Source organism: Prorops nasuta, unplaced genomic scaffold (assembly GCF_024137725.1).
Source record: "Prorops nasuta isolate Cenicafe-Biocafe unplaced genomic scaffold, Cenicafe_Pnas_1.2 PNAS00002, whole genome shotgun sequence".
Classification (NCBI taxonomy): Eukaryota; Metazoa; Arthropoda; class Insecta; order Hymenoptera; family Bethylidae; genus Prorops; species Prorops nasuta.
This window is the reverse complement of record NW_027116799.1, coordinates 6135230-6149696: the sequence shown is the minus strand read 5'-3', so window position 1 is coordinate 6149696 and position 14467 is coordinate 6135230. Positions and strand designations below refer to the sequence as shown.

At 36.0% G+C, this 14467-nt stretch overlaps 1 protein-coding gene across 3 annotated transcripts in view; it reads right to left on the bottom strand.

Moving 5' to 3' along the window:
• LOC136779413 (uncharacterized) overlaps positions 1-14467 on the bottom strand; it is a 52519-nt gene that overhangs the window by 16122 nt on the left and 21930 nt on the right. The window contains exon 1 of one of the 3 annotated variants that reach the window (XM_066737017.1): positions 5704-5891. The exons of the other annotated variants lie outside the window; for them this stretch is intronic. The gene's annotated coding sequence lies outside the window, so the exon portion shown is untranslated. Of the gene's footprint in view, positions 1-5703; positions 5892-14467 lie in introns of those variants that run through there. 3 annotated transcript variants of the gene reach the window in all.

Here is a 14467-nt window from a genome sequence, read left to right as displayed (position 1 = left end):
AAATCCATTTATTTAAACCTGTATTTATTTGAAAATAAAAAACATTACTAGAAATGAGCGAATATTAATTGTTATTTTCAAGTATATGAAACAATTTATAAAAATATACATATTATTGGATTTGTATTTAGCTGATTAGAATTTTTACATATTTTGAATAACTAAATGTTATTAGAATAAAAAGTAGTAAACATTTCTTTCAGAAATATCTCTTTACTTGTAATCTATTCCTGGACAGAAACAAATTATTTGCTTCATTCCGTTTTTATATTGCTTTGAATGCCACTCCAAGATCAAACCAACGTGCAAGCAGCCTTCACTAATATCCATCAAGAGGATCGCGATTTATTCGTCAGTTTGCAAAACTCGCTCTTCTCCCCGAGGAAAAAATCATTATTCTCCGCTAGAGCGTCGAAATTGAATGTGCACTAGGAAATTAGAGCTCCCAAGTCCTCCTGCATTGGTCACGAGAAATTCGTTCCTGATTCGGTTGCAGATTGCACAATGTACGAGGCTGAAACCGCCCATTCCTTGTACGTAGAATCGTCACCCCTGAATCACCGATGCGGAGAAGCTAAGTCCCCTCGATTCGTTTGTCAAAATTATAATCATTCGAGAAAATTCGATTTAGTACTTTTTAAGAGTGATATGATTATAATATTGTTTGTGATTAATAATATATTATTCGATTAAAAGAGATCCATATCATTATTGGATAGGCATTGAATTTGACGTTTGATAAAACGGCGATTGATAAAACACGAAAGATCAATTAAACTCTTAAAAGTCTCGAGGGAGCTTATTGCTCACCCCCCCCCCCCCGCTTTGTCCACTTTTTTTTCAACTTCCTCTGGTAGTGCTGCTAATTGTGATTTATCTTTGATTCCAGGTCGTGCGAAAAATTAAACAGTACCCTGTGCAGGATGAATTTTATAATATATAGAGAAAGAAACTTTGAAAAGGATAAACGATGAGTGAGGGATATAGAAATAGTAGTCTGGATATTCACTGCTAAAGAATAAAAATGAATATTCAGTCAACCATCACTGACCGATAGAGCTTAACAATGGCCAGCACTCGTAGACAGATTCTGCAGGAAAAAACACGAAGAAGCTTTCATGGAAAAATACTCGAGGTTCGTTTGATTTTCTTTCATTAAACGATAATAAATTTGTAGGTATACATATATTTAAATAATAATTGAATGATTAAATTTTTCATGAATAAACTAATTTTATTTTGTCCGAAGTTTATTGATCGAACAAACCTAGCAAATTTAATTTATTATATTGCTACTTTATTTCTTGAGCCCATTGTTATGCAATGTGTTTCCATATCAACAGGCCACCGATTAACTCGGTGATTTATTAAAAATTCTTACGATAGTTTAACTCCATTACGGTGGCTTTTAACTCTACCCCCGTCAATTCCATTTGCGTTTAACACGTTTCTATCGTGCGGTAATTCACTAAAATGCAAAATTGACTCGATAGGGTTTTCAACTAATTTCATTGACAAGTAGCTACTACAACTGCTGATCCTGTTTCATCGATTAATCAGCGAGGCAAGTGTACGTGGCAATTAAACCGTTTAAAACAGTCTGATCGAAAAGTCCATACCATGAATTTATTGTAATAATCCAAGTAAAATGTGGCAAAAAATAAACATTTATTTCGTTTTTTACCAAGGAAGAAAAAATTCTCTCCTTTCCTGTCCATCGAGCTTTCAAGAGATACGTTGTTTATGTTTCATGAAAAAATTGAATAAAGTACATCGAAGCATAAAGATCCCTTAAAATTGTTTGAAATAACTTTGTAGAAAATAGTGGCCTCGGTAAATGATCCGGGGATATTACGACGTGATAATGTAACGGTTTCTCGAAGGAATTTTCTACGTATATCTTGACACGTGCAATTTCTCTTAAGCCCCTCTTAATTTACGAGCGACTTAGATACGGCGAGACAAGCGACGATACACACAATATAACGGACATAAGACTAAAACGATCAATTTTAATTGAGGTTATAACGCGTATAATGCTACACCACACATTAAGCACAAATTGGACAATTGCCTCAAACACGAATTACAAATTCCTCGTCGTATTACACATTGGTCATGTAAGACACAATATCCTGTTCGATATAAATCTCGTAAGACCGACGACTCGTGAACGATCAATTTTCGCGTTGGGTTGGTATATAGACGTATACTTTGTACATTATTCGAGGAAAAGTATGTAGCAATGAGTACCTACGCTGCATTTAATATCGAGTGGAGGAATAAATATGAAAATCGTTGGTTTTATCGAGGGGGAGAAAAGATGCATGAAGGATTTAATGGCGTGGTTGACGTGACGCGTTGAATAAAACTGCGCGTATTAACGTCAGTTCCATTATTCTCGTGGCCATTCTTGTGGCAAATATATTGAAAAGATCCGCAACGGAGAGCCCTTGGCATCCAGTGTATTGACATAAAACGAAGAACGTCGTAACTTAAAAGTTCAAAGCGTGCGAGCTTGCGAGCTTTATTGGCGAAAGTATCGCGGACGCTAAGGAGCTTAGAGATAACAAGGGATGTTTTCGATAAATAAGAGAATTACTCTCGCCAACCATTCACATCCATTTCACGCGATTCTATATACACTGTACAATATATATATATATATATATATATATATACACGTTTTATTTATTTTAATCGCATTCGTGTCTATATAAATTCTAGTCGATAGGGATTAGTGGTCTTTGATTCGAAGGGCTTTGCGAAAGGGATGTGGAATAGAGGGAAATTGAGAATAAAATGGCTGAGCAAATATGGAACCTGCAATCCCAAAATGCTTCGCCACTTTTTTCAGCTTCGTCAGAACTCCAGACTCTGGCTTGATAATACTTTTATACACTGTGGTCGTCATTTGCATTTTATAGTCGCTTGGTATCAGCGGAACCGAGCTTCGCTGGACGGAAGTTTGGCAGAGAAATTTATGCCAAGTTCCCTGCGCGTCTATGTGTTACATAAAGCTACTAGGATTGTTCGTTACATCGATCCTAGCCGTAAATGGAGCGAACTGGACTAACGAAACTTTTGCCGAATCCTTTCAACTAATTTTCCGCGATTTTGTGGAAGCCCACTCGAGTTTCAACGCTGTCCTCGTTATTTTCGATAACTTTCAGCCTCGTGTATTGAACTTTTATATTTTTGTATTTTTTTAAACCGAACCCGCGTCGATTATTCTCTTTAATTTTCAATTGTTGTACAGTTTGCTCTGATACATCCTTTAATTATCCTCGCGAGGGATTCTTCGCTGGTTGGATACTCCTTTAGCAGTTCGATCCTTCATCAGTCCTAATTTGTCGTTCGAGGACACAGTTATACTATAACACATGGCCTATTGTTCCTATCTTTTTCCTTAAAGATTCTCGTGTCTTTTCTCTTGAACCTCTCAAGTGGTGCTTTTTCTTCTAAGCACACAAAGCTGATCCTTTCAACGAGTCCTGTAGAACCCTCTCGAAGCACAACGACAGTTATTCCTTATCTTTTTCTGTTCCATGTTAGATATAACTAACCCTAGACCAATTGACAAAGATTTCTTTATCAATCTTGTTATTATTTCTTCTTAGAAAAGGACAACTAAAAATAAATTGTATTGGGAAGTTTGATACATTCTTAATAAGTTCATTTAATAAATTGAAAAGATTTAAGAATGAAGATAAAAAAGTCCTTTTGGATAACACTAATAAAAAGAATTGTAGAGTTAATTATTAGTACTTTATTAATAGCTTTGATTTTGTCTTTCTAAAAAAGGATATATCTAAAAATAAAATATATTGAGAGGATGGATAAATTTTGAAAATTAAATAAACCGAAAAGATGTAAGAAAGAAAAAGGTGTCTTGGATATATCTTGCAATAGCGAAGAGAATTTTAGAGCGAATATCGGTGTAAAATAGGATGAAGCATGATGGTATTCTTTGTAAGCAAAATTCTCCTAACTTCGACGGGTTTAAAGACCATATAAAGATGTAACGATATTTAAGAAAAAATAAAAAACATGGAAATCTGCCGCAGTGTGTGATACGCATGTCTCCCAACTTGCATAATTCACCCTTGACCTCAACTTCGTTGTCGACCTTCGACCCATCCACCTAACCACCCCTCGTATACTTTCATCCCCCATAAGTATTTTCCCTATCATCTGTTTTCTGGACTCCTCAAGCTGCTACGGTAAACCAAGCTAAAGCGGAGTCTCGGGCGAAACGAGATTCGCATAGCCTGTTTTTTTATGTCAAATTGCCTGCGGAATAGGCTTGCAGGCAGAAAGACTTGTCGGACGCTTTTCTTCGGAAAATAAACATTTCCTTTATCTATATACTAAGGACTGCGATGCGCTTAATAAATTTTCGTCTCGTTCTTCTACCTCCGTACTTAAATACGGGATTTAATTGGACTTAGGACAAAATGCGACCATCAATAATTTACTGAAAATTACAGTTTTACAGGACTTGGAGTTTTTAGCTGGTTTTTATAGTCAGATTTTCAGTGGTGGAGTTCCCGGTTCAGGGAGAGGGAATTTAAACGTATTTTTACGGATTTTAATTAGAAATTGAATCTCTCGCTATTAGAACTACGCGATATATAGTTATATTGTATTGTTTTAGTGTGAAGAGGGGGAGAGGGGTGAAGCCTGATGTAAACATTATAACCGAAGGCTCTGTAGTTCATCAAGTTTCGTTGCGAGGAAAAGTTTGCTGTACTTAATATAGGTCAGCCAATAACGGATATCTTTTCTGTGGCTTTTCTAATATTTATTTCAGCTTAAAAAACACTCTCAATTTTAACATCCTATTAAATTCATCGGTTTTTAAAATTTTTCTATTTGTGGACAAAAGTGCACGCATCAATTTTGTTCACGTACCAAGTACTCTTATCTTATTTGTATATCGTAGTGTAAGTAACATTAAACTATTGCTAACAGTTTTAAAAATTTTATGAAATTATATAAAAAGTGTCAGAAATGATTCGTCTCTCCAAAGTTTAAATATAAAGGTGAAAAAGTTTACGATAGAAAGATATTGCAATAATAATTAAAATCATTTGTTTTTTACTGCAAGTAGCACATCAAATATCATCATTACTTTAGCTATTTAATAGCAATAAAAATATATGCGTACGCCTACCTACACTAATTCTACAGGGAAGAACAATATTACAGTATCGCGCCCTGTGCAGATAACTAGCAATTTTTATATTCAGTTTTATTAATAATTTCAGCCTATTATAGCACCGTAACACCATCGTAAAAAATCTGATTGTAGATTCAGGTAAAGTGTTGGAGCAAGGCTAGAAAGCTCGCACGCATAGATTTTATCAAATATATATCACAATGTTTACGTCTTTCTCTCTCTCTTTCTCCCCCCCCCCCCCCTCTCTTCAAAATAAAAGATTTGTTTCTACGATAAATAAAAAATACAAGCGTTAATGAATTATAAATGATTAGCTTATAAATATAGTAAAGCTAAATAGTTTGCTTATCGATTTGACCCAAAAATTTTTTAAATATCCATTCCAGCTAAAATTTTATTGTTGGCTATGGTTATTAATAAAGGATCGACGTTTTTTAATTAAAAATTCATATCACAAAAATATCGTCGAATTTTTCTACATTAACTTTGCACGATTTGATTATTAAATGAGGAACAACTACTTGGATTACTTTGCAACGACCTCGAGAGTTTTCTTTAGCCTGCACAACGATGAATATTGTAATTTATGTTGCTCGTAGGGTTGCTGCTGCTGGTGCCCCTCCCCCCTCTCCTTATACCAATGGATAAGTGATCAGAGTTAATTATGAGCGACAACCTCAGATTTGGTTTAGTAAGAACAAATGGTTGGTTGATGAGGGTGCTCAGGTGAAAATGGTACCCGAGCAATCTCCGGATAATCGAGGCCTGGAATCCTTTCTGGAATTGCTGAATGTTCAGAAACTACTAGAGCCTATACTTACTTACAACTTGCAGTCCTATTGCCTTCCAAAGGCCCATTTGTACTTGTGCAATCAACATTAAGCTAGAGAACTACTCCTGCATTTATTTTTCTAACATTTCTTGCTACCTCCCTGTACAATTATTAACACGTTTGTATTTCTCCTTGAATCTTATGTAGCTGTAGCAAATTTCACTCAACATTGCAACTGCAAAATTACTGGTATACTATATATATGCTAGCTCGAAACTTTTTGATTAGGGCTCTATAGGAGGTCATTGTTTTATCTCATTAAAAACCCACTGATTTACCTATTCCAGTGCTAGTATAGCATATTTAAACAGTCAAGCTACTTTTTGAATAGTGTATTATTAATTTTGAAAATTATTGTCAATTTAATGCGCATGAAAATTTCCAACAGGCTGTACAGGAAATAAGAAAGCACCATATTTTTAACTCGGATTATCTCGTACCAGTACAGCCAATAAGGGACGATGCACAAGAAATGGTGACCGCAGGTGGTCCCCATTTTCCACACGTGTATAACACAGTTAGTTTACCTTGCAGATAGTGCAGATTACAATACTTCCAATGCCATTTCATCCCTCAGTACATACATATGTATATATATATATATATAAATGAAGGATGGATTTACTATATTTCGCGAAGCTGTGTGCAGGATCCATTTCTTTTCCCACTAAACTATTCTTTTTTCAAATTCCACTCTTTACCTATGGGACATTGCGGATTTTTCTACTTAATGATGCAGCACCGCAAATTGCCTTCCGACCTGTTTTATATTTTCCCTCCGAGAATTCCAAAAAATTTGCCGTACGATCTCAAAAGGATTCATTAGCTTTGAGGTTATTCGTCTTCTCGAAGGAAAATTTACGATTTCTCAGACTGGAATTAGAGTCCCGTTAATTTACGAGCGCAGTGCAGTATGGAGATGGGGAATGAGATGAGTGAAGGAATTGATATTGAAAAAAGGAGAGTAAATGTAGCAGCATGTGCTCTGGTCTCGGCCAGGTGAGTATTGATCGCCAGCGCGTGCAGGGACGAATAGCGTACGAATCAACGAACCAGCAGGTCCGCGCGCCAGATGTCCTGCCGACGCTGACCTCGAAACCTTCCGAACGGGGTGCTGTGTTTCAGCTTTCAAAGCTCCACGATCCTAAAACTTCCAATCTCTTCGCTCATGACGTGCCTCGGAGCTCCAAAATCCCCCTAAATTTTATTCACCCTTTGTCAACAAAATCTTCCCTCCTCGCTCGTGTCAAAGTGTCAACCTTGTAACTGCCGTCGACGCTTTTTACGATATAATTAAGCCCATTGAGAGAAACGTAGAAAGCTAATGAAGCCTGTGTAATTTTCCATGGCTCTCAAAGTAACACGTTAGGTTTTATACAACTCTTTCTTTTTGTTTTTGTTTCTTTGTTTCTTTCCTTCGTGTTTAAGTGTTTGCGTGTGGATAATTCCTGGCGCCTTCAACGTTAAATTGCAAAATTGATACTGGCGTATGGTAACTCGAGTCTAATTAGATTCGTTTGGTATTATGCATATACGAGATACTTAACGCTGCCTCGTGAAATTCTGCAATATGGTTGAGTAAAAATTCAAACGTTCAATAATCCTCGTTTCGCAAATCAGAGCTTTAAGCTATAAGTGCGCAGCGAAATTGAATTCTTGGATGTTTTTAGATTAAAACTCTTTTATTAATATACAGAGTTTCGTCAAGTTCATCAGCAATAAATCCTTCTTCATTACTTCCAGCTTATTAAGCCATGAATTAAACTTGGTGGGACCATACCTTTTTTCTTTTTTACAACCTTCTATCGTTTGAAACTTCTCTGACAACCTGCAGATCAATATTCCTCTGTCCTGCACTTGCTTCGTCTTAGTCGTGTAAATTGCTTACTGAGAAATTTTATGGTAATATATAAAATTCTGTATAAAATAGAATTTTTTATACTCGACTGAAAAATATACGAGAATATTTCTTGAAAATTTTGGAAAATTGGATATTCTGCTTTCAAAGAGTGTTGCGAGAGTGTAGCCAAAGCGAGCGTTTGCTTTTAGAAAGCAGTCTCTATGTGTGAGAGGGTGTAACGAGAGAAGATGGATGCAGTGTTTAATGGAGGGAAGAAAATTAGTGAAACGAGTGTAAAAATACAGTTTGGAGGGGATGGTACGAGGGGAGATTTTATAGCCGCGAGACAATAGAGAAGAAAAGTTGGTTGGGTGTTAACTGGCACAGGACACACAGAAGGAGTCTCATTCTAGCCAACTGTTGCAGCGAATGCTGCTGCTGCCAGGAGGGGAGCAACAGGCTATATCGAATGGACCTTTGGGACTATTTTGGGATCTATAAGATCAAACGTCATGTCCACTAGTTGGACGCCATTTTGGAACAACCTATAATCCACAACTCCTTTCAGCAAACTCCCCAATAAAAATTTTCAATTATTCACAACCACATGCACAGTTTGCCCCAAATGTTTCCCTTTAATTTTTATTGGTAAGCAGGTCAAACTATTCGCAACTTAAATAGCAAAAAGTCATTGGCAAAATAGGGGAGAGGGTGCGAGTGCTGGGAGCTTGAGAGAATATCTGTGTTGGCCATTTTAGCCCGGACGAACAGGCCCTTAGTGTCTCGCAAAACTTGTGTAAAAACCCTGCATGGCGTTGTGCGCGTTTTGCATGTTTATTATACATATATATATATATTTTTGCCACGCGTCGACCGTCTGCGAATCTTTCGAAAAAGAAAGTTTGCGTCGTGTCCTCCGGGATATGAGGAAATTCCCATCCAACTGCCACCTGAATGCAATCTCCGTCAACGTAGAATCATATTCCCTAATGTCTCACGTGCGAGAAATATCATTGAGAGAAAATATTCCCTCGTTAAAAAATCGTCTTAGCTGCTTTGCATGGTTTACGCTTGCCTCGAACAATCCGAGACTCCGGAAATCTTCATGATACTTTTATCACGTACACTGCTTTTCAATTTGATCGTTATTCGATAAACGTTTGCTTTATGTTTGATATAAAAGCCACTTCGTAAACTATAATGAGACTATTGGATAAAGAACACACAGCAATTTTCTATCGACAAAATAGGGACTGGGTTAAAGTTTCCCAGCCTTGGAGAGTGTCCAGCCAAGTGACTTTTGCTCGAGAATAAATCAGAAGCACACAATATGAAGAGTTTTCTCTTCTTGAGTTTTATAAAATAGCCAAAGGCTGGTACACTTGTATTTTATAGCAGCCAGACGTTGACAAATCGATAAATAAGTAGAAAGCTCGTAGTACGAATTACCTACTTGTGTTGATAATTTATCGGCACAAAGTGTAACGTTATACTATAGTCTCTGTGCATAATCTCTGAAAGCTCCATCGCTGGTTATAATTCTGAAAAAAGGGAAAATAGAAGGGAAAATACTTTAGTCCAAGTTTTTTACTCAGGTTCGGTCTTTAAAAGATTAAAATCATTTAATTAAAGCGAAGATGCATTTCGTTTGAGAAGAAATTAATGAAAAGCTCCCATCCATAACATAATAAGCCAGCAGCGTAATTTCAAAAAGTAAGAAATTATGAAAGAATCCAATGATCTTTTTGTCAATGGGCAGCATGATCTTCCATTTTTTGCAGTTAAATAGACGAGGTATGGTTCACTTTTTAGAAACTTGGAAGATTATATTACCGCTCGATTAATGAAATTTTCATGAGATTGCACGTTCTAGCGTTTAGCTTTGATAGAGTCAATGGGTGACACATCAAGGATGAAAGTTTTCCGGAATAAAAGGAAACAGTTTACCAGCACTGTCCTAGTTTCTACTTGTGCACATGAACACGATTGATTTGTCATCTTTTCTCTAAAAAAAAAAAAAAAAGAAAATGCAACAAATGAGTTAATTACAATAAATGTTTATAAGAAGAGACAATTAATAAAAATCAAAGTGTAATATTTCATAATTTTTTAAAGTACACTTTTATAGTGTAAAAAATACTCGTAATTGATCTGAAGTATCATTATTTAAAGATAATTAGAGTTAGGAGCATTCGATTTAATAATTCTGGTTTTTACGAATTAGAAGTGTAAAGTTTGCTTTAAAAGGAAATTTTTAAAGTGCAGTTGTATATACCTCTAACGAAAGTGCAATAAACGTTAAAAGGGAATCATGAACCATTTTGATATATATATATATATATATATGTATACAGCAGTTTAGTGGCGCAATGCGCTTAAATTATCATCTGCCCTACTCAGCATCCCCTTGAATTATCGTCAAGGCACCAGTGTAAATCTTCAAAATGTCCAAGTAATTAAGGATAATCTTACAACGAATGGTAATAATTCTTCCACTGTTACTTCAATTAATATACAAGAAAAATAGCTTAAAATTCAAGGTTAGAACTATCTAAGTTTGTCGTGTAAATTTGTAGTCTTGATATATAAAATTCTGAAAAAACAGATTTTAAAATTGGCATGATTCATGAAGTAGAAACTGTGAAATTTCTCGAGTAATATAAGTTATATAGCTGTTATAATGTATTTCCACAGTTATATTGATTTAAAGCCACATTTCTATATCTGTGAGTCTTAAAACGAGTGCGTTGTATTATTATTACTTGGGAGAGAGAGAGAGAGAGGGTGAGAAGTAATTCGAGCTTTGGATCGATAACTCAAGGCTGCTGGTTTGCACCAGGTGAGTCTGTGACGATGAGAAGTTTTCAACTCAGCGCTTCCTATTTGCTATGACTTCCGGCCTCGTTAATCAAATCCGTGGAAATATCATCAATCCTCCCTTACAAGATGGATTCATCGCTTTCTCAAAGCCGATAGTCTGCAATGTTTTCACAGAAATTTCGTGAATTTCAACTTTGATACAAAAAGCTGCCTTCGAATGAATTATTTCTAAACTCTAATCGAATTCTATAGAATATTTACAGGAAAGAATTTTTTAAAATATTATATTTCTCTGTACACACATATATATATATATATATATATATATATATACATCATGAAGTATTAGTTTCGGCTGGACTAATCGTGACTCGCTAAGAAAGTTTGGCTTATACTGGAATAAATTAAGGAATTAAACCGACGAGATATGCTAACGAGGTTACCACAGATGACATTACTAATGATGATTTCATCCCCTTATCATCGAATGCAACGTTTCTGTTAATACGCCTGAGCAAACTGATGATGACTGGCTGATGGTAGGTACTACCCTACTAATGACGATATTTTTTTTAGTTAAACCTATACCATCGCAGAGGGCACGATGACACTCTAATTATATTCCAAATTGCTCCAATTTTCAAACGAATTAATCGATAAATTTCAATCGGACCCCTCAATCCTTTCAATCAAGCCTAACGCGTTTGAACGCCCGATGATCAATACATTAATCATTTTCCATTAATATTCGTAAATGAAAATACCTTCATGCATAATAGGAAAATAAATACAAACCAAGAATTATTCATGTTCTTACGAAACTTTTAAACTTTTAACCACTGACCTACGTATAATAATGCAACATTGAATATTTCTGAAAAATGTTTTCTCAAAGTATACTAATTTCAACTATAAAACGCTTTTCGGAATATAAAGAACGCTTGTTTTAATTCTTAATTTTTTATAAATATTAAATTCTTTACACTCAAAATATAATAAAAACTTATCAAAGGCGATTTAATTAGAGTCTATTGTTACTAACAAAATGAATTGTTGAGAATTTGAAAATAGTCCATTTGAAAAAACACTTGTCGTAATAAGGTTTGAGCAAATAGTAAGGATAATGCTTCGAAGTAATTTGAGCTCATTACATTATATATATAGGACTGGTGATCTTTTGCCATTAGACAAATTAAATTCTTCAGCTTGTTAGAGGAAGCAAGTACCCACCACACACATATAGGTGATGCAAGAACGCTCCTCTCGCACGGGCCCTTATCTTGAAGCAGTCGCGTCGCTTAAATTCCTCGAGGTATGCTCCTCTCAACTAGAACGTATGGCCCAAGCGCATTTGACAAGTTAATTATTCCACCTCTGAAAGAATTCTCGCGAGAAAGTTCTCTTTAAAACCACTCGTAAAAACTCTCTCAGCAGTTTCCTACAATTTAGTACCCTTTATATCTTTTACACATATATATAACATTTTCTGTCTAAAAGATGTCTTTTAGAAATAATTCGATTCTAAGAAGAAATTCTATACGAATTAATTGCGTTTGAACGAGTTTCGAGCTGAAGATTCGAGGGATTTTCAAAATTTATTATGACGATTAAGTGAAAGAGACGCGAGGGATCCAGCAGCGTAGGAAAAGCCATTAAAATAAGTGATAATCCAAACGTTTTAGCAGTCCCGCTTACATTAGCATAGATGATTAGCGAGGGTAATAAATATTGATGAATGTTTGATGACTCTAGAGCGCTGACAATTGTCGTCACTATCGATCCGACGACTGAATTAACGGGATTGTTTACCGAGATACTTATGGATATTATATAGGACGGACTGGCGATCAGAACAGATGGCCCGGATATCCGTATTTAAACAGCACAAATCGATTGGCTTTTTATCGATTAATATCCCATGCACATAATAATAATTTTGGAGGAAAAAATTCTCACGAAGCCTGCAATTAATATCCAATAGCGTAGAGTCGATCGTATTATAGTACGTTCCAATTATGCAGCATATCCCCGCGGAAATCCAGCGTGGATTCGCGTTGGAACGAGATGCCAAGTAAATTTCAACGCGGTTTATGCCAATTTGCGTGCTTCGTTTTGTCGTCCATCGATTTAAAATAAATCGATACAATTATATTGGTAATTTGAGGCGAACGTGTGGCCCAATTAAATTTGGCCATTTTATCTATCCGGTGGCTTCTCTCGGAAACGATTAATTGCGTTTAAGAAGAAAGGCTGGATCTTAAAATCATGAGAAGTGGATTTCGTGAGATCTACCAAATAGATTAAGCCCGTTATCTCGAGATTCGTGCAATTATTTGATTGGAATACTCGCACAGAAAGTATTTTCTCAATATCGTTGGGTTCTGACTCGAACGATTTATTTCTGGAGCTAATGCAGGCAGCAAGGTGGAAAGTTATGGCGTGGAAATTCAACCTATACAGGGTGTACCACTCTAGGTCTATGAAATCACCTACATAGAAATTTACTTATCTTCGAGACACTATAAAAGATATCTATTTTTGCTTGTACGACCTTTCGGAGTGCAAATACGTAGGAGTTTCTAAAAGGTGTCTTGTAAAACAAATACGTATTTCTTATGGATAAATTGTGATTCCTACGTTCATACTCAACTGCACCCTTTATGGTACACCTTGTATATTCGATAGACTCGGTGGGATGATATTCCCTTAAGTTGAGCTTTATTATTAATAACGCAACTATCGGAAGTTTCGTGCCAATCGTCTATTTTATAATATCCGAGAAAGAGGAAGAGGCTTATAACATGAAAAAGCAAAGATAAAAAAGCTAAAAATTATTTTTCAAATTTCGGATGCTATATAGGAGAAATATATCAAAGCGGGTTTACAGCTAAACCGCAGCTTCCTATGTAAAGAGCAAATATAGATTTTGCGAGTGCTTTCTCCCAGGCCACTCTCTTTGTCTCAATGCAGTTTACTCGTGACTGGCTACTCCAAACATGGCCTCTGATGAATTTTCAGTCCTTATTTATCTTCGTCGAATATCTCTCCATTTTATCAAACTACCGCCCCTTCATCCATGGTCATGTCATGTAATTGCTAAACTTTCATATTTTCCTATGCAATTTAAATCGTGGAAAAATTAATGGCACGGACTTGTGGGTTGCTACTCATCTCCCAATTAATTCTGCGGCTTATTATTCGTCGCGAAATATTATGCATGCTTTTCTTCGCGATTTCCGCTTGATTAACAATAAAAATTCGTGAGGCGTAGGTGACACGTACCCTATACGGTAGTTACACCAATATAAGAGAATTCCCTGCTCGTTACAGAAGTTAAGGTTAATAACATGGGTTGCGCTTCCGTCAAGGGCCCTCCTACGATATATAATGATATAATCATCAACCCTAACACGAACAACCACGCGCTGGACTTGACTGGGGTACAGGCCACACTATATTTCGGCATCCGCTAATTTCGCACAGCCACGTGTACTCATTATTTGCAATCGCTATAGCTAATTTAGGTTACAATTGTCCCATTATCATTTCTATTACCGTCCCTGTTGAAATTGTTTGCTTCAACGCGATCCTAATGAAATTCCTGCGATAATTTAAAATTAATTAAAGCTCGCGTTAAATTCTGACGGTATCCCATGCAAAATAACCGAGTCATGTGCTATAAAATGCATTAGTTTACTCGTTTAACGGTAGCTGTCTCACTACACTAACCTGGTTTTACGACTGACTATAATTCCAGACTAAAACTACCGATTTCTATCGCCATTTTCATATT